A 22,500-nucleotide genomic window follows, 5' to 3' on the forward strand; every position below is an offset into this window, starting at 1 on the left:
TAAATAAACCTGTCGCCTAGCCTCCCTTCTGGCACATTGGTACAATTCCCTGCTACCACCGTTCTTCCAGTCCTTCCAAGCCTGTTTCTTTTGTCTAATAGCCCTGTCTACCTCCTTGTTCCACCACCACGTTACTCTGGGTCGGGAGGGGACCTTACACCACCCACAAATCTGGTCGGTGGCTTTCAACAGGTTGTCCCGCAGAAATCTCCAATTGTCTTCCACATTGTATGATGCTATATCCCCTTCTATTTCGTTAAATGCTTCAAGTAACTTGTCTCTAAGTCTCTGTCCGTTTGCAGGATCTTTAAGCTTCCACAACCTTCTCCTCCAAGCCTGTCTAATTCTGGGCACCCATTTTGCCTTGATCCCAAAGTCGCTAACTACTAATCTATGTTGTGGGGTACATTCTTCGCCAGGGTAGGTTTTGGCATTTATAAGCCGCCCTCTTTCCCTATTTCTGGCGAGGATGTAGTCGATTTGGCTAGAGTGTCTGCCGGAGCGGTAGGTGACTAGGTGACTGGCAGGTTTCCTGAAGTTGGTATTGCAGACCATAAGATCGGTTGCATCACAGAACTCCAGCAGTCTGGTTCCCTCCTCGTTGCAGGAACCGAAGCCATAGCCTCCATGTATGCCATGGAAGCCTCCAGCACGACGTCCGACATGACCGTTGAAGTCTCCAGCCATAAAGAGAAGGTCCCTGTCACTCGTCGACGAGGTAGTTTGCAAGAGGATGTCATAGAATTGGTCTTTCAGACCATCTGGTAGCCCCGGTTGAGGTCCATAGGCTGAGATGACAGTAGCTAATCTATGATGAAGCACTAGTCTGATCTTAAGTACTCTGTCACTTACTCTAACGACCTCGATTACCTTATCCACCCATTTCTCCGCTAGAAGTATTCCTACGCCCCCGACCCCGTCAGTGTTCCCTGCCCAGAAAATCTTGTACCTGTGTTCTTTGCCTGTGAGGACCCTCGCAGAACCTCCTCTCCATCTTACTTCCTGCATGCAGCACATATCTACGCGTCTCCGTTCAAGCATCTCAACAATTTCACCAGATCTACCTTTCAGCGTGCCGACGTTGAGAGTGCCAATCCTAACAGTATGGGTGTTGGGGGTGTGGGCCTGTAGCCTGGGAAGGGGAAAAGCAGTGTCGTGTACCTGAAAAGAAAACTTGCAATTGGAAGAATTCATAAGCAAAACAGTACCTACAACCTGCAAACATTACTCAAACTTAATGCGCTACCCAAAGGTAGGGGAGAGGATGGCCAAGGCCACTAGATGGGTTCCGGGAGACAGCCGAGGATGACAGGATGACAGAGGAATGCACTTCCGGTGGAGGGGGTGGCAGGGCGGGTGTACCATCAGCCAGGAGATAGGCCTCTTAATCGTAGATTTTAAATATTTGAGAGACAACAATGCATAAATCGTAATTTTTAAAAGAGCAATGAAACCTAGGTGAAGTATGAATTTAAGACAAAAACTGAATTCAATTGAATTTCATGGAGAGAAACAAGATAAATAATAGAGGGCAGACTAAAGCGCAAAGGTATGAGATGTTTGAGGCCGTAAATAAATAAAAATCTCTATCTTATCTGCATCTTGGAGACTTCGTCGTAGTATGTCAGCGGAGAAGAGATTGAGATAATTTAGAATGAATTTCTCATTTATATATAGCCAGAACCTGAAGACCTTAAGGAAAAACTACGAGAGAGAGAGAGAGAGAGAGAGAGAGAGAGAGAGAGAGAGAGAGGGACTGATTTAGAGAGGATGGAGGGGTAGACAGAGGCATGGCGGGAGAAAAGATCATCATCATCATCATCATATATATATATATATATATATATAAAGAGAGAGAGAGAGGGGGGACCAGTCAAGCAGCACATCACGCTGTAATTCTTGGGCTGAGAAATCAACACTTAAAAGCCATAATTTTAAGGAGCGATAAGAATTCTTGAATATATATATATATATATATATATATATATATATATATATATATATATTATGGAGATGTACTTGCATAGCAAGTGACCTGATCTGAGATCGTGTGCTGGAACGAAAACAATTGCAGCGTGGAAGGTGTTTATAAGTCATTTAAAATAACACACAAAAGCCATCAGATTCACTTCAACATTTAAATTTAATTTGTCAAAATATTTTTGTCGCTTTGAGACCGCGACCTGTTCACAATTTTGTCAGTGAACAGGTCGCGGTCTGAAAGTAACGAAAAGATGTTGACAAATTAAATTTAAATGTTGAAGTGAATCTGACGGCTTTTGTGTTATTTTAAATGGCTTATAAACACCTTCTACGCTGCAATTGTATATATATATATGTATATATAATGATAATAATATTAGGGAAAAAATCCAAATTTACAGGTAAAAACTCAATTAAAATCAATTTATCAAAGCTTAAAATTTTTCACAGTATATAATATATAAATATATAATTTACAGAAAAGAACCAAAGTTTATGAACTCATCCATGAAAATCTACAGTCACATATAGAAAAATGAATAAGTAAATACATGATAAATAAGTATAATAAAATACAAAGTAAAAATCATAAAATAATAATAATAAAATGACTACACGTGTTTCATAACCAAGTTTTCAAGTAGAAAATAAAATATAATCAAATTGATTAAATCAGAAGAAAACTAATTGCCTTCCTTGAAGAAAATGACTTGCTGCCTGACACCCAACATGGTTTCCGACCAGGAAGAAGCTGCCTGACTCAGCTCTTACAACACTATGACTGGGTGCTGAAACAGCTACTGAACCACTCAAATGTGGAAGTGATATATCTCGACTTTGCAAAGGCCTTTGATAAAGTCGATCATGGAATGATATGTCACAAACTGTGTGATCTTGGCATAGTTGGAAAATTGGGAGAATGGCTTCATGACTTTCTGAAGGATAGAAGTCAGGTGGTAGTAGCCAATGGTGCCACCTCCAATGACATGCAAATAGTGAGCGGTGTTCCGCAAGGCACTGTTTTGGGACCACTACTGTTCATAATGGCCCTCTCAGACATGCCCTCAGCCACACAGAGAGCCATGATCACAAGTTATGCAGATGATACAAAAGTCTCACAGGTTATACAGAACCCTGAAGACACTATGCACCTGCAATGTGAGCTGGATGAAATATACAAGTGGGCTGAAAAGAATAACATGCAGTTTAATGCTGAAAAGTTTCAAGCCTTGTGCAATCAGCATGCAAAACTAAATGCAGTACCCGTTAAATATAATGGACCTGGAGGGACTGCAATCCCAGAGGCACAGTCAGTGCGAGACCTGGGCATTTACATGAGTAATAATGCATCCTTTCATGTTCATGTTGCTAAATTGTCAATGAAATGCAGGCGACTGACCTGATGGATTCTTAGGACTTTTAGAACAAGAAATCAGGAAACCATTATGGTGTTCTAGAGGACACTTGTTCTAAGCCACTTTGACTATTGCTCTCAGCTATGGTCACCAACCAGTGTCAAATTAATCTCAGAACTTGAGGCAATCCAGCGAAGCTACATGAAGAAGATAGCCTCTATGCAGCATATAAGCTATTAGGAAAGACTCAAGAGATTAAGACTCTATTCCTTAGAGCGTAGGCGAGAAAGATATGCTATAATATACATCTGGAAGATCCCCGAAGGAATTGTACCAAACTTTGGCATCGAAAGTTACACAAATAAAAGAACTGGACGCCATTGCATAGTGCCAAGGACTCCAAATTTGCCATCAAGATGTAGGACAAGATATTGCAATAGCCTGGGCTTCAAGGTCCACAGCTCTTCAATATCATCCCGAAAGACCTGCATGGGGTGGATGTAGGTGTCTTCAAGATGAGGCTGGACCTCTTCCTGTCAGGTGTCCCAGATGAACCAACTTCACGGCAGGAGGTACAGATGAGGGCAGCTGCATCAAACTCTCATGCCCCAAATGTCAATTCCTGAAGTAAAATTCGTGAAATAAAATTGTGTAGCAACACCAAATGGCGGTGCCCCAGCATGGCCACAGCTCATGAGCTGAAACTAGATAAAATGAAAAAAAATAAAATGTACATAAAAATACTTATTATATAATGATAGAAAAATGTTTAAAAATATTATCTATATATATAAAAATGAGAATGTGTGTGTGTGTGTGTGTGTGTGTGTGTGTTTCCTTAAAACTCAAGAACTACACAACCAATTTCATTCAAATTTTACACATGTCTTACTTAGGGTTCTGGTTGTGTTTTAGTCAAAAAAATGTTTTTAACTTCTTGCATAGTTCGAGCCCACAGCAACATCATATCTCCTCCACTATTTAAGTATTACGTGTCAAAAGTGAAACAAAAACACTCATGTCAAATACTTTCACTTTAAAAATGAAACTATTCCACTAACTGAAACAATCACATTTCGATACTGTAATGACAGATACTTTCACTTTAATGGTGTCTGTATATATATATATATATATATATATATATATATACAGTGAGAGAGAGAGAGAGAGAGAGAGAGAGATGTATATGTATACATATAGATGTATATGTACACGTTATTCCTCTAACTGAAACAATCACGTTTCGATACTGTGATGACAGATACTTTCAGAGAGAGAGAAAGAGAGAGATGTATATGTATATATATATAGATGTATATGTACACGTATATGTATAGATCTATATGCATACATGTATATGTATACATATGTGTAGTTGTATATATATATAGATGTACATGTAATATGTACACATATATACATATATATACATGCATACAGATATCTATACATATATACACCCATCACACACAAACACATGCACACAAACACACACATTAGTCATTTGTTTTCTTATCCAAAACTACGTCAAAAGTACTGAACGGATCTTTATGAAATTTGAAAATTATATTCTATGTATAACGGCCATAACTCCCATGAAAATTCATATATTTTTGATGTTGATGAAATTTTAACCCGAACATAACAGATGAGCATTATTTGTAATTCAACGGTACAACAGTGTAAGACTACCCTTTCAGATATACTTACATTGTGATTTCTGCAATGTGGTGCATAAATTGTCAAGTAAATGAGACGCATCTTTGCCTCCACTGATTCACTTGCAAAGTATTGAGTAAAATTATTTCGTTGCAGACCTCCTTTGAGTCTTTTTATTATCACTGCAACACACATAGTCCCCAGTTGGTAACATTGATTTCAAGGCCTTCCCAGATGAGAGACTCGTTATTCTAAGACATTTATCGATTGTAAATTTTGTCTGCAATTTGGAAATTATATTCTATGCATAACGGCCATAACTCCCATGAAAATTCATATATTTTTGATGTTGATGAAATTTTAACCCGAACATAACAGATGAGCACTGTCTGTAGCTGGTCTTCTCTTGGAAGAGCCCTGCTTCTCACATGGACAACTGTATGTTGGCTGCTCAAGGGTGGGCAGCAAAAAAAAACCTATTTGCATATGCTCCACAAGGGAAAACAAGGAACATTGTTTACAACGAGGTGTTATAATCACAACAGCAAGAAAATATGTACATGATCACCTTCTTTTACGAAACTTCATTGACTTTCATATATTTATATTGATATACATATATATACGTGTGTTTGGGTGCGTGTGTGTGTGTGTGTATATATATCTCTATATATAAAGATGAGAATGTGTGTCTGTCTGTCTGTGTGAATCCCTAAAACTCGAGAGCTACACAACTCTCTTTTACAAACCCAGTGAAAATACATATATTTCATGTCAAAGAAATTCAAGCAATACATATAACACCAAAGTTAAAAACATTCCCAACAATTCCACAATCTCCAACCTCCAGAGCTATTGAAGAAACTGTTATCATCAACTGACCAAGATTCCTAACATTTGCAAAACAAAATTAGACAATACGACGCTGTACTACAGATGACATCATTTGGAACCACAAGAGATTTAACTGAGGCAGCATTCATCCAAACTTTCAAGATCCAACCTCAGATTTATCATCGCATTGTCTCTCTACTACCTCTGTCAAATGAATCACCAAAATTGGCCTTTCATTATTTATAATCTGTACCTGTTTGTTTGGTTACGAAATAAGATACATAAAAACGTGTTTCTGAATTACGTGTATTTACTTTATATACATATGAGTTGAAAACTTTCTTCTAGCATTCCACTTAATATCTATGTTCCATGCTGGCATGGATTGGAGAGTTATTAATGTAGAAATATGGTATCGTAGCTACTAACAGTTGAGGGTTGCGTAGTCTAGACGGCGCTTTTAGATTTCATTATTCTCTTTAACCAGGGCAACGCCGGGTGTTTCTGCTAGTTAAAAATAAATGTAATACTTATCTTATCGAAAATTATAAACGTGACATTAACTTTACGTTTATTAGAATATAAACTAACAGAAATATTAAATGCAAATCTAATCTTAATGAATCTTTCATTTAAAATACAATTTAAACGAAGTTTTAGGTTAAACTAAAATTATAAACATAATATAAATAACTTTAATTTTAATATAAACTAACAAAAATTAATTTATATAAAAATAATTATATCACCATTAAATAAAAGAAAACCATTTAACAAAATAATTGAAAAGAAATACAAAAATTATCTAATCGAATATTTAGTTTAAATAAAATTTTAAATGTTGTACTATTAACTTAACCTTAATTAGAATATTAACTAATAATCAAAGAAATTATATATAAAAAAAATTTCTAATTAATTAAATTTATTTTTGCCAGGCTTCAGAACCTGTTGTCAAATAAGGGTGGCTGTTGAGTTTTGTGGAATTTCAAGAGGATGTTGTACTTTAGCTTGTCTCAGATGGTCATGCTGTGAACACTAACCACTATGCTCAACAACTGCTGCAAGTATTTGATGTGTTGAAAGCATTTTTCAATTGAAGACATGCACTCCTACAGCAAGACAATGCCCCAGCACACACTGTCAATGTGACCAAGTGCAAGTTTGAGATATTGGAAGTTCTGCTTCACTCTGTCTAGAGTCCAGACCTTGCACTATCAAATTATTGCCTTTTTCAAGCCATTACTCATTTGCTGTTTGGCAGAGGCTCAGCAAAATGGACGAAGTAGAAGATGAATGCACAGTGTTTCTTTTTGCCTCTAAACTAGCCAAATAGTATAAGCATGGAACTGAGTTTCTGGCACAACAATAGCAATAAACAATAGAATATGATGGGATATATTTTGATGAATAAACGCTTTTTGTATGTAATTTGTTTGAACTATGAAAAACTTTTGACTCACGCTGTCAATGTTTGTGCGTGTGTTTATTTTTGTGTTTGTCTCCACCACCACTTGACAACCAGTGTTGGTTTGTTTATCCCGCCCCCCCCATTTTAGCAGTTTGTCAAAATACTTAAAAAAAAAGAAAGATGGTACTGGGGTTGAATTATTTTACTAAAGCCTCCAAGGTGGTGTTCCAAATTGACCACAGTCAAATGATTGAAACAGGTAAAAGATAAAAGATATATAGGTATACATATCTACATCTTTAGTGATATGTGTGTGTGTATTGACTAGCTGTCTGTAAACATTACTTTGAAAAGTTGCCCAACAGGACACAACTCCTATGAACAAGTTTTCTGTGGAACCAATCTTATAGCTGCACACCAATATTCTGATTGGTGAAATTACTTTTGATGTAGCACTAAGCGCTGTTAAACAGCTCAAGACTAATAAATCATGTGGGTGTAGATGGTGTGCCTCCTAAAGGTTTTTTGGAATCCTGAGTTACTTCTTCTTATTCTAAATTCTATTTACATCATCAGTCAAGCTCAATCAGAATCCAAGCTGAACCACACCATTCCTATTTCAAAAAAGAGAGATCTATTAAGATCTATTAGAACACAGCTTGTATCATGGCATTAGCCTTATGACATGCTCAGCCAAACTCTTCAACTGTCTCATATGTTCAGTTGCATACAAGACCCTATAAAAACACAGCTCACATCAAACCAAAATAGCTTATGCAAAGGCCACTCCAACCTCGAACCTATTTTAACTTTTTGCTATCTCACTGAAGCCATCTCAGCAACGAAAGATGTCTTTGTGCATCTTCATTGTGGATTCCATCAAAGCTTTTGACTCTGTCCACTGTGTTGAGTGGATGTTTTGGATTCTTTGTGCATATAGAATACCTAACGAAGCTGTAAAGACTATCTGCTCTATATTCACAGACTGCAAAAGTTTTGTATGCACATGTGGTAGAGACACAAACACATTCACTGAACAAACTCCACCCTTATCAGACAATCAAACAAAGACGGCTAACATTCATAAGCTAGTTTCCGTCAAACAGATCAACCATATCACTATGCATTTTATTTTCTATAACCCTTTAGGGACCTTCACGCCTGGAGGTCAGGCCCATGATGTATGTCCATGAAATCATGTGATTCACAAGATTGTGCATTGTCTCAGAGTTGGCATGCACAATGTCATCTTGCACAGCTTAGAGGGAAAAGTGCTCTCAACTTGGAGTAAACATCCATGAGAGATGTAGCGTATTCTAATCTTGCAGGCTTGTGGGTACTGGAGTCATATAAAAAGCAACTATGCCTGTGCCATGTAGAAGCACTTCTGCCAGTGCTGCATAAAAGCACCCAGTATACACTGTAAAGTAGTTGGTGTTAGGAAGGGCATCCAGCCATAGAGACCATGCCAAAACCTGTGAAACTTGGGAGTAGCATGGAAACCAAATCAAACTGTTTTAAATATACACACATACACATATATATATACACACACACACACATATATATATACTTACACAGACACAAACACACACATATATACATATATATATATATATGCCAGTGCCAATGGACTGGCTCCGGTGCGGGTGGCACGTAAAATACACCATTTCGAGCGTGGCCGTTGCCAGTACCTGCCTGACTGGCCCTCGTGCCGGTGTCACGTGAAAGCACCCACTACACTCTCTGAGTGGTTGGCGTTAGGAAGGGCATCCAGCTGTAGAAACTCTGCCAAATCAGATTGGAGGCTGGTGTCGCCTCCTGGTCCACCAGTCCTCAGTTAAACGACGATGATGATGATAATGATGATGATATATACATATATATAGCTTAGATTGGTTTCTGCCATTATCCGCCCAGGCTATGACTAATTCAGTAGCACCACCTGGAAAAGTCTTTTAGTTAATTATTTCGGGACACCATGGACTACTCAAGCAAAGAGTTGTTGTTGATTGAGATGCATCCTGGTGTAGGTGGCTTATTCGGTATTTCCTAGAGGAATTTGTCCAAGTACAGTTTGAAAGTTGTGGGGCCTTTTTCTACTTTAATTTCTTTCGGGATAACAGTGAAAAGAGCAGGACTATTTGCAATGAAGAAATTCTGTTGCAATGTTCTTATGTGATGTGATCTTGACCTTTGTAGGGGACGCATTGCATGGGGGCCTAGTCTTGGGTGAATTGTGAACATAATACTGATATCATTTGGATAATATTGGTAGAATATTTTCCATATGGTGCAAATAATGTATCGCTCACAGCGGCATTGCAGAGAATAGAGTTTCAGCTGTTTAAGTCGAGCCCAATTATTAAGTCCCATCATACCATTTATTTTTTTAGTGATTGATCTTTGCGGAGCTTCGATCCTCATTATGTCTTGTATTTTGTAGGGGGACCACAATGGGCAGCAGTATTCGAGGTGGGGCCTAGCGAGTGCGGAGAAGAGAAGGATGATGGTTTTATGATTCCTAGATTGAAAAGTTCTGAGGATCTACGAGCTCATTCTGTGGGCAACATTGACTTTTTTGTTGATGTACACTCCAGCTAAGGTTGCTGTTGAAAGTTACACCTAAGTCTCTGATATTATCCAATGGTTCAAGTAGGCCTCCTGACGGTAGTGTATATGGTTGTTTGGGTGTGTCCTCCTTTCCGAAGTGAATGAGCTCAGTTTTTCTTCGTTCAAATGGACATTGTTTTTTTGTGCCCACTGAGTTACTGCGCATAGGTCTGATTGAAGCATCGTCCGATAATATGCTCCCTCAATGACTTTCTGTAGCTTAGAGCCATCTGCAAATATTTTAATGGTGCTCTGTTCAATGGAATCTGCAATGTCATTGATATAGACAATAAAAAGAAGTGGACCCAGCACAGTACCTTCCAGGACTCTGCTGATGACTTTTGCTGGTCTTGAGTAGATGTCATCAACCACAACATGCTGGGTCCTAATCCATTGAAGTAACTTTCCACCAACTCCAGCGTTGGATAGTTTCTTTAACGGTATATTGTGGTCGACTCTGTCAAAGGCCTTGCTGAAATCAAGGTATATGACATCAGCGTTGGAGCCCTCTCTTAGTGAATTTAAGATGTCATCAAAGTGGTGGGGGAGTTGTGTTAGACAGTCCCTCCCACTTTGTAAGCCATGCTGGTTGTAATTTAGGAGATGATTTTGTTCTAGGAAGGCTGTTATTCTTGATCTCAACACTCTCTCAAATACTTTGATGATTTGTGAGGTGAGTGAGATTGGACGCTAGTTTACAGGGAGCGATTTATCTCCCTTTTTAAAGATAGGAACGACTGACTGGTAGAGAAGGTTTTGGGGGATAAAACTAGCATCCGGTCATTTGCAAGAGGAGCTGCAAGTTGTTGTCTGCATTCCTTCAACACTCTAGCAGGGAACCTGTCCAGACCCACTACTGTATCAGGTTTGATTTCTTTTATTGCTGCTAGGATATCAGTGGCGTCAAAGGTTATGTCAGAAAGGATATGTTGAGGAGTCAAAGAAGCAAAGCTGATTGAGTCAACTGAAAACAGGGTCACTGAAGACAGAGCAGTATTGACTTTGAGGGATCTCAGCCATATCTTTGGCATCACCGTGAAGGATGCTGTTTTCGTCAACCAGGGGGACGATAGAGGAAACTGTGGTCCTGTGTGTTTTTGCAAAGGAGTAAAAGACCTTAGGATTATGCTTGATGTTTTTAATAGTCCAGGCTTCCTCTGCAGCTCTTTGGTCGTTTATGAAGGTTCTCATAATCCTGCAGTTGTTGCTTCTTTGATTCCAAGGTTGTTAATCTTCTCAATTGGGGGTGATGCTGATGGTGATATTTTAGAGTATTGATTTTTGGGTTTATATATACATGGTCCATTATTGGTTATCATTGTTACCATCGTTTCTTTACAATCTCTTTGCTAAGCTGGCATGTGTAGCAAGAGTCAACCAGAGAAGCATGACTGCTGCACATCCCAAGAGGTAGTAAATAGTGTTGGGTGAGTTATTTCCCTTGGTTAGTTATGAATAAAACTCTGACAAACCGAATTTAGAGTTTAAATTGCAACGTATCAATAATAAAATGTAATGATAAAGAGAGTCTAGCAGTGAGCTAAAATTAAAGGAATAGTTAACTACTAACTCACTGTACTGTTTGGAAAGATAAAGATTTGAAAATATTGAAGAGCATATGTGTACAGTATAGAGATTAATAATTGTTTAAGGTTTGTGAATTAGTTCTAACTCACTTTAGGTATATATAATCTTACTGAACGCTCTAACAATAATGATGATGATAATGGTCATTCTAGTCAATTTCAAAATATGAGTTTTTGAAGGAGAGAATTTTACAAAAAAGTGTGCAACAAAGAAAAACACCTTTAAAAATAAAAGAAGCTGCATCTATTTGCAACAGCTGTGTGAATGTAAATTGAGTCGAGGGATGGATTTTGTTATGGAGTCATACTGGGGGCACTGCTGATTTTGATTTTGCCTGGGATTGAGCAAATGTGTCAGTTGCTTGCAGGATGTAATTCTTTTAATATTCTGTTTCTCTGACTCAGACTGTTTTGATGCACCATGACACATTTTATAATTAAGCTGTAGGCACTTGAGTGATTAACTTATCCTTATATCCTAAGGTCGGGTCTTTCTTTACAATGGTATCTCTCCACTTGTTGGCCATACGAAATAATAATAATTTCAAATTTTGGCACAAGGTCAGTAATTTTAGGGTGGGGTATATGTCAATTACCTCAAACCCCAGTGTTTAACTGGTACTTATTTTATTGACCCTGGAGGATGACAGGCAAAGTCAACCTTGGCAGAATTTGAACATGATGTAAAGATGGACAAAATGCTAAGCGTTCTGCCTGGCATGCTCACAATTCTGCCAGATCACCCTTAGATACTTTTTACAAGTTTCATTCTTTAATTTTCTTTATTAATTTCCATAGAACAATTTCTCTGCTTCTATCCTTTAATCACATTTTTTTAAAGCTTTCTCTTTCTACTTTTCGTTTAGAACTAGCCAAGGGAAATAACTCATCGAAACATTAACTATATGTAACAGGTTAGGCTACTTATAGTTTTTAATCCCATAATGCAATACTAGGAAATCCATGTATGTCGAGCTTAATTTACAAACTGGTTGAATTTATTGTCCGATGACTGTTTGGCATAAGCAGAGTATGTATGAAACTTGAAGTTACGATGTATACCACAAACAGAATATCATTTTATGTTTATTTCACTCCACAATGTTTTTGTTTGCATTAACAGAATTAAAAATATTTTTAAGAAACTTCAAGTGATATGAAATAAATTTGTCAGAAAACTCTAAATGTTTTCTATCCAAAGGTTTTTTTTAACCCAATATTCTATATCCTATTATTTATAGCTTTGTCTATTTTGAGTTCTATTGAAATTTCTTTGTATAAACATTCATAATTATATCTATGTATCTCTATATATGTATGTTCTTTTACTTGTTTCAGGACTGTGGCCATGCTGGAACACTGCCTTTAAGGGTTTTAGTCAACAAAATCAACGCCAAGACTTATTCTTTGTAAGCCTAGTACTTATTCTATCGGTCTGTTTTGCCAAACAACTAAGTTATGGGGACGTAAACACACCAACATCAGTTGTCAAGCAGTGATGGTAGGGGACAAACACAGATACACATATATATACAATGGGCTTCTTTCAGTTTTCATCTACCAACTCCACTCACAGGGCTTTGGTTGGTGTGAGGCTATAGTACAAGACACTTGCGCAGGGTGCCATGCAGTGGGACTGAACTTGGAACCACGCAGTTGGGAAGCAAGCTTCTTACCATACAGCCATGCCTGTGTCTATATATATATATATACTTTATTTAAAAGCAGCAGAAATATAACAAAAGACTGTTACTCGGAGTTTTACTCTACCTCTGGTATTTGAGTACTCTTTTTTCCACCTTGTTGCACATTTTATGTGCTTACTCCGGTATGTATATATATATATATATATATATATATATATATATATATATATATATATATATTATTCTTATATAAGAATGTTGTTGACAGTGACTTCAATGGATTGACATGCTAAACCACTGTTTAGCTGGCTGAAACTTCAAAGTTACTGTCAAAAACATTCTTGTATAAAAATAACACATTTGCACTCTACAAAAGTATAGCATAACCCATCAGATTAATCATCATCATCATCATCATCGTTTAACGTCCGCTTTCCATGCTAGCATGGGTTGGACGATTTGACTGAGGACTGGTGAAACCGGATGGCAACACCAGGCTCCAGTCTGATTTGGCAGAGTTTCTACAGCTGGATGCCCTTCCTAACGCCAACCACTCAGAGAGTGTAGTGGGTGCTTTTACGTGTCACCTGCACGAAAACGGCCACGCTCGAAATGGTGTCTTTTATGTGCCACCCTCACAAGCCAGTCCAGGGGCACTGGCAACGATCTCACTCAAAAATCCTACAGGAGCCAGTCAGGCGGTACTGGCAACGGCCACGCTCAAAATGGTGCATCTCATGTGCCACCCGCACAAGAACCAGTCCAGGGGCACTTGCAACGATCTTACTTGGCTTGCCGGGTCTTCTCACGCACAGCACATTTCCAAAGGTCTCGGTCAGTAGTCATCGCCTCGGTGAGGCTCAATGTACGAAGGTCTTGCCTCACCACCTCAGCCCAGGTCTTCCTGGGCCTACCTCTTCCACGGGTTCCCTCAACTGTTAGGGTGTGGCACTTTTTCACGCAGCTATCCTCCTCCATTCTCACCACATGTCCATACCAGCGCAATCGTCTCTCTTGCATGCCACAACTGATGCTTCTAATGTTCAGCTTTTCTCTCAAGATACTTACACTCTGACGGGTATTCACATTGACATTACACATCCAACGGAGCATACTGGCTTCATTCCTTGCGAGCTTACCTATGTCCTCAGCAGTTACAGCCCATGTTTCACTGCCATGTAGCATGGTTGTTTGTACGCATGCGTCATTATTATAACTGAACATAAAAACCAGCATTAACATAAGTTTGTGTGTATATATACTCTTTACTCTTTTACTTGTTTCAGTCATTTGACTGCGGCCATGCTGGAGCACCACCTTTAGTTGAGCAAATCGACCCCAGGACTTATTCTTTGTAAGCCTAGTACTTATTCTATCGGTCTCTTTTGGCGAACCGCTAAGTTTCGAGGACGTAAACACACCAGCATCGGTTGTCAAGCGATGTTGGGAGGGACAAATACAGACACACATATATATATATATGATGGTCATCTTTCAGTTTCCGTCTACCAAATCCACTCACAAGGCTTTGGTCGGCCTAAGGCTATAGTATGGACTGAACCCAGAACCATGTGGTTAGTAAGCAAGTTACTTACTACACAACCACTCCTGCGCCTATATATATGTATAGGCATGAGTAAGACAAGTCATTGGGGCAGTATTTCTGCAGCCAAATGTTTTTTCTTTGTTGCCAACCCTTGCCTGGTTTGTTCCAAATAATGTATTAGTTTCCTTAGTCCCCTGAACAATAAATAGTTCAATAGCAAGACAGGTTTTTGCAACAGATTGTAAACATTGACTGTTGTATGTATAATGATGGTATATTATCATCAGCATCATCAATATCCTGTTTTTCAATGCTGACATGGGCTGGATGGTTTGACAAGAAACAAAGCATCTGAAGGGGTGAGAGATTTCTGTGTAAGTTTTGTTTTTCATACTTACAACCATAAAATTACAATAAGACATTTCAATGAGTTTCTTGTGAAATAGAAACATACTGCATCACTAAGGTTGTTTACTCCTTTTGTTGGTGACCTTCACAGCCATACATACCCATTTATATAAGTAAAAATGATACTGCTAAATGCATGTTGCTTATGTCTGCCCCTGCACTCAGTCTCTCTGATGAATCCCCCTATCTTCTAAATACCCACAACTCATCTTCCTAACATGCTCCCTTCCATCGCCCTTCTGACCATAGCACTATTCACTCGACTGATGCAACCTTGAGAGCAGAATTATATATTCCATCCCACTACCATTCACCCTTTTCCTCATGCATTCTCAGTACCATTCCCTACCACTCAACACACCATTATTTTGCCAATGGCATTCCTTCCCCTCATCCCACTATTTCCACCCTTAAGTACCGCTGTCCTTGTCACTTGCATTTCACATCATCTTTGCTGATCCACACCCACTTCTATCATCCCCTTCAACTAATATTCACAATCAATCATGACCCCATATTCATCACCTACATCATTTCTCTTGTCTCTATCCTTATCCATCTGCTACTCTCCGTTACATTCCCATGAACTTAACTACCCATGCCACTTCTCTTATAATCACCATCCTTTAACCTGAAGGCAGAGTGCACCTTGATATATCTTCATCATGATCTTCTGGCTTCTCCAGCTGAGGTAACATTGTATCTGCTCTACAGAAAGACACCTGTAGCTATCATCTTTAACAAGTGTACCCTAAGATGAGTAGTGAGTGGGATCTTGTCTTGTAAATTACTTGGTAATTTCACAAGTGTTGGTACCCAACAAAAAGTACTCAGTACAGTGCTTGGCATTAAGAAGGGAATCCAGCCACAGAAACCATGCTAAAACATTGTTGCTTTGGTGCAGTAATCTATCTCACCAGTTCCTGCTGAACCCATTGAGCTCATGATAACAGACATTAGTTTCAAATTTTGGCAGAAGGTCAGCAAGTTTGGGGGAAAGAGATAGTCAATTACATCAACCCCAGTACTCAACTGGTACCTATTTTATGAATCCCTAAAGGATGAAAGGTAAAGTCAACTAATGCCACTAAGCATTTTGCCTGGTGTGCTTACAATTCTGCCAGCTTACTACCATGAGAAACAGACATTAAATGATGAAACTGATTATGACATATTTGAAGCTTATTCAGTCATTGATATCAGTTCCAGCAATCACAGCTATCATATCTCATGTGTTTATTTAATCCACAAGACTGTTCATATATGCTGAATAGTTTGATTGCCTTAAAAACCATCACAAGTTTCCCTGGACTGTGAATCTTGCCCTATCTTTAATCATCCTGTATAACCAAAAATCAACAATGACAAACATAACAATTATATAAAATTGTATTATCGACAGATGTTTAAGGCACCACCTGATCTGTTTTTTTTTCTTAGCATTAGAATTGTTTAAGATATGACACATGTTCAATGGTTTAAACAAGTCAGTAAGTAGCAATGTGTGTGTGGGGAAACTTTAAAAAATAGATCACTGTCCCATTATTTCACAGCTGTTCATGGTTGTTGCTTATATAAAAGAAAAAATATAAAAATTAGTCTTTTTTTATTGATTTGATCTAACACTGATCAAAAGTCTGATGTTACTGCTGTGGTGATAGCTACCTACTATAACACATATACACAGACAACCTTTTTCCACCCACACTCCTGGCTCTTTTGACCCCTCTACAGCAAGAAACCTGTTCTACTCTTCCCCTTTCTCTCATACTCTAATCCCTCATCTACTAACATAAATTCATTTGGGTACAGTCCTGCAATCTGCATGCAAATCTCACTAGTGCTGTAAAGGGGTTGGAATGATAAAGGACATTCAGCTGTAGAAACCATGTCAAAGTAGATAGAGAAGTACAATTCAGTCCTTGGACCCAGTTCCTGCCAAACTTCCCAATCCATGCCAGCAAGGAACATGGACATTAAATGATGATGCGGATGTTGATCCCCCCACCCCCATGTGTATAAGTTTGTGATATAATTTTGGAAGAGATGCAGAATATATGACCTTCACAGGTCCCCAGAGAGTTGATCAATATGGCTAGTGTTCAGCCTGAACATCAGTGAGTCAATACATGGAAGAAATCTAACTCATGTTTCTCAAGGTGCTAAGTGCCATCCTTGATTACATTCTCCAGTAAGCAAAAGCCCTATAGTTTTACTTTTGGCATGTGAGGACCAGTGGATTAAAAATACTTTATTAAGGAAAACAGGTCAGGGTTGGCAACATGAAGAGCATCTAGCTCTCTAAAACTTGCCTCAACAAATTTTGTCTTTCATCTAAACGATGGAAACATGTAGGTGAACATCAAATGAAGAATGAAATTTTAATTATTTAGTAGCACATATAATTATAACTTAACAATTAAGAAAACAGACAATTCTGTGCACTTTTCACTATCATTTTTGTCTTCCTTTACTTCACTTATTGTTACTTTCTGTTTTCTCTTTTACCTTTTCTGATGTGCTGTAGTGTATCTGAACACTGTTTACAATGAGCACATTATTATATTACATGAAACGTACAAAACACAAGTTATCATAATGTAAAAGTTTCTCTTCCAAAATTAGTATTGAAACCTGCTCAAAGAATTGATGTACACATGTGAAGGAGACACTTGTTTGTTGTCTATAATGGCTGCATGACCTGCATGGCTTTACAATTTGAATAGTGTTGATGATCCTGAGATAAAGGACTCAAGATTAAATATTAGTCAGTTGATCCAGTAAGCAGAGTCTCACATCAGTGGTGGGAGCAGTTTACTGCAAAGCCATCAAGGGGAAGGCCCCGAAACAGAGCATGTTCTTTCCTGATGACACATCTGGTATGTGGAGCTTTCGAGTGATAGCATTTGCGCAAGCAAGTTATTTGCAAGTTGCAGAAAACACATATTATGTGTACTTTGAACTTTAAAATCTATTTGAACCTTGCAATGTCAGTGTGCATGTATAACAGAGTCAAAGTGTCTCAAGAGAAAAACTGGGTATAAGACTGGTATGGTCATGTGAGGTGTATGGATGAGGACGGCTGCATAAAGTGCCAATCTTTAACTATGGATGGAAGAGGCAGACCCAGGGAGATGTGGGATGAGGCGGTCAAATATGATCTTTGATTGCTGAGTCTCACAGAGGTGATGACAGGCGACTGAGATTTATGGTGATTTGCTGTGTTTGAGAAGACATGTCAAGCTAAATAAAATCAGTCATGGCCAGTACAGGTGACATGTGAAAGGCACCCAGTACACTCTGTGGAGTGGTTGGTATTAGGAAGGACATCCAGCTATAGAAATCAAGCTAAAATAGACTGAAACCTGGTACAGCTCTCCGGCTTACCAGTTCCAGTCAAACCATTTAACCCATGGCAGCATGGAATAAATTGCTAAATTATGACAGTGATGCGGATAATCCTATAAACCATGATGTGCATATGGCAATGCAGTATGATAGAAAAATGTTCACCTCCACATATGTAGACAGTAAAATACTTCCTTTCTAATACTGCCACTTACAATGTTAGTATTTAGTGGCTAACATAGTCAGTAGCATAAGACCAAATGTAGAAAAATATATCTGTGAACAGATGGAGGTATAGTGGAATGAGATGACTGAACACAGTTGTTTGGACACTGGCTTTTTGGCCTAGCTAAGTAGATAGTCAGCCTGTTTTGGCAAAAGTAATTAGTGCTGAAGGCAAACACACACAAACATTCACACAGAAATATACATGTTGAGAGAGAGAAACATTACAATTTATTAATTGAACACAATTGTCATAAGCACTTTCCTTCTCCTCATAGACATAAAGAGAGATTATATATATATATATATATATATAGAGAGAGAGAGAGAGAGAAAGAGATATTAAAACATTTGGTGTTGAATAAGTCATAACTGGCACCAAAATGGCTGTGCCAAAAACATCTCATATCTATTGTATGGTTCTTTGAATCAGATGTTCACCTCATAATTATGTGGTTCTGAGTTGCATAGCATCTTTGGAGATATTCTGCTAAATCTTTGGGTGGAACTGAAATTTGTGAGTGAAATTGGCTAGATGGAAACTATGTTGAAGTCAAACAGATAGGCTATCTCTGTATCTGAAAAATAGATTTTAACATCACTATTCAACTCTTGGATGACTTTTAGCATTGTCCACTCTGTTACAAGCATCTGAAAGCTGGCTCCCAGTGTAAGGCTAACTCAGTATTATATGTTGCTTCCAATTATATCAAACACAGATCATGGCTTTCCCCTCCATTTAAATCCACCCACTTTCACCAGTCTGGGAGGCCCTGAAAGACAAATGGTCATTCTCCCTTTCTCTTATAACTAAATTGTAAAAAAAAAAAGTTTAAAAAAATGCATTCACACAACAGTACCAAATCCAAACAAAATTCAGAAAAATAGAATTTTCCAGACCCCCCCCCCTAAAATAAAATCTCAACAAACATGAAATTCTCAAAAACCTTCAAGTAGGTTTGGAACATAGAAACTAAAAGAAGCTTGTTATATACATAATATATATATATATGTGTGTGTGTGTGTGCACATTAGTCTCCTTGCCTTGACATCATGTGATGGTTGTCATCATCATGCAAGTGGTGGCTTTCATTTTCAAGTTTCTGAGAAAACAAGTCCAGTTATGGGGAAATATTACCTCATTTGGAAAGAAGTGAAGATTGGCAATACCATAAACCAATCTAGATGTTGAAAATCTTCCCCAATGAATACAGTCTGAACCATGTGAGCATGGTAATATCACTCACTTCCCAATTCGGCATTAAAATAAAATCTTGACACACCAAACATCTCTTAATTACACTTTACATTCCAGAACACATGCATATATCATCTTCGTTTTACGTCTATTTTTCCATGATAGTATGGGCTGGACAGATTTATTTCACTACAGTATGCCACCAGTTGGCGTCCTTTGTTATCTGATGCATACAACATAGATAGCCCTAACTGTTGTGAATGTCATGTTTTAGTTGAGGTTTTTACAACTGCATTTCTTTCCTATCACTAACAACTTTAGAGCCTGATCTTTTTTTAAGACTCATAGAGCCAGTTACCTGCTTTCCATGGCATATAAGTGACTAAAATCACAATGTTGCCCTGAATGGGATGCTAGTCCATTGCAGGGTTCAAGGTCAGCAAAATCAATTACATTCACAGGTACCTTAGTTAATGGACCCTGAAGAAATGAAGGGCAAAACTGACCTAGGTACGATTTGAAGTCAGAACATAAAAGAGCCAGAAGAAATTTCCCTGTTTCGTGACATGTCAACAATTCTGCCAGTTATTTTACAGCCTAAACTAGATGCATGACTTGTATCAGTGTTTGTCTGTACTAGAACTGAAGACTTTTTCCTATCCTGTACCAATTTTTATTTTTAGTTAATGACCTACTAAATGGGTTGCTTTTACTGTGGTTTGCAGAGTCTGTCTCAATTCAGCAATTAAAGCAGACCCGTTTCCTATACAGGTGCGTTTGTTCAATTGCTTCTGCTGGGGGTATAAAAGGAAGTACTATTATGTAAAGGAAGGGAGGTAACTTACTGAAGTCCTAGTACCTGAGAATGAGGTTGACTTAGGTAACAAGGGCACTTTGGAAGCTGGTGGAGGATTTGTGAAGGCAGATGTAGCAATCTATGAATGTATTAGTGTTTTGCACCTAAATATTGATAATCTTCTCTAAATGCCTTCTTATATACTGATAAATACTACAAAATATTATGTGAACTCTATAATTTTCTCTTCCTAATTATCAATAACTCTCTGTAAAAACAAAAAATAAAATTGTATATAAATAGATTTTTCTCTTACCCGTACTCATGCTTCATTGTTGCCCATGAGATAATCAAACAAGAGAGATAAATGGCTTACAAAACATCAACATCAGATGAAAATATTTTGTTCAACAAACTGTCAAAAACAGCTAAATAAATTTGAAATGACATATTTATTGTGTCCTTTTGCATTCCTCAGAGGTCTACAGTGATTGCCACTTTAATCTGTGCTTCTGTGACATTAAGCATATGAGAAATAAACTTCTTTAAGGATGCCAATATTTAATGCACCACTACTTAATTTTCCATTGCTGCCACCGTTTCTAGCGATAAAGATGTCCACCTGGTCTTAGCTTATAACTGGAAGTTATCTTGTTCATGGACACTACACTGTGGTATCTACTTGGTTAGACTGGACTGTTGACAGTTAAGTGTGTTGGCTATGGAAATAATAGTACAGTGAACTATACCACACTGTGGTACTTACAGCTAGTTAGCCTGGGCTGTTGACAGTTAAGTGTATTGGTCATGGACACAGCACAGTGAATTATACCACATTGTGGTACCTACTTACAGCTAGGTAGACTGGATTGTTGTCCGTTAAGTGAGTTTTTTAGCCATGGACACATCACAGTGAACAATACCATACTGTGGTACATTTTGCTGATAAGTAACATGTGAACTGCAGATTTCTCAGATTATTGCTTAGTATACTCTTTACACATCACCTCTCTCTCTAACACACACATGTACATATATTGATGTGTGTGTGAGTATGAGTGTATGTGTGCACAAACGTGTGTATATTGAAGTTTTAATAAAGTTTAAGGATTCTTTTAAAATGCAAAATGTATCTGTAAATAAAAGACATGATATAGATGCCTATGATGATGATAGTGTTGGTGGTTGTTATGTGATTAGGGTGGAGAGTAATGAATGCAGAAATGATGAACATAATTTTTTTCTACAAAATAAAGTAATGTACTTTCATTGTACATATATAATCAGTTTTCTTCAGATGAAGTTATATAGACATAGGTACACACAAGCATTACTGAAAAAGTAAGATACATGTTTTGAGTGGAGTTGTAAAATAAAATATGCTCAGTGTATTCTTTTGTTTCAGCCTAAAGGCTGTGGTCATTCTGGGGTAACTCTTCGTGAGATAAGCTACTGGATCATATAAAGTTGCTCAGCTCACTAGAAATAACAACTAAATTTCCTACAAATCACTTACCCTCTTCAAAATGGCACAATAAAATGGATAATTTAGTCTACATTAAGTCCAGAACCTGCATATTTTAATCTACAGATGGAAAAAGGGGGAGAAAAAAAATGAAACAAAAGTAGGTTTATCAGTCATTTATTATAGGTGTACAGAGTCAGAACTGCCTGGAGCTAAACAACAATAACTAATGGATTGATTATACAACTCTGTACGATGTTATGATATTCATTAGTATCGTATGCATATGACATGAGACTCCATGAATATTTCAGCTGACTCATCAGATTCTCATAGGAGTCTGTCTCATCACCACAATTGTTACTACCATGAGCCAGTCGTTAGTCAAATAATTTAATGAATAACAATATATATAAATAGGCTT

General features: G+C 37.9%; 1 protein-coding gene across 5 annotated transcripts in view; it reads right to left on the reverse strand.

The window, feature by feature from the left end:
• Positions 1-22,500, reverse strand: part of LOC106875582 (ribose-phosphate pyrophosphokinase 1) — a 99,621-nt gene that overhangs the window by 76,579 nt on the left and 542 nt on the right. The gene's annotated exons all lie outside the window — the stretch shown is intronic.

This window comes from Octopus bimaculoides, chromosome Z (genome assembly GCF_046866305.1).
Source record: "Octopus bimaculoides isolate indiv1 chromosome Z, ASM4686630v1, whole genome shotgun sequence".
Taxonomy (NCBI): domain Eukaryota; kingdom Metazoa; phylum Mollusca; class Cephalopoda; order Octopoda; family Octopodidae; genus Octopus; species Octopus bimaculoides.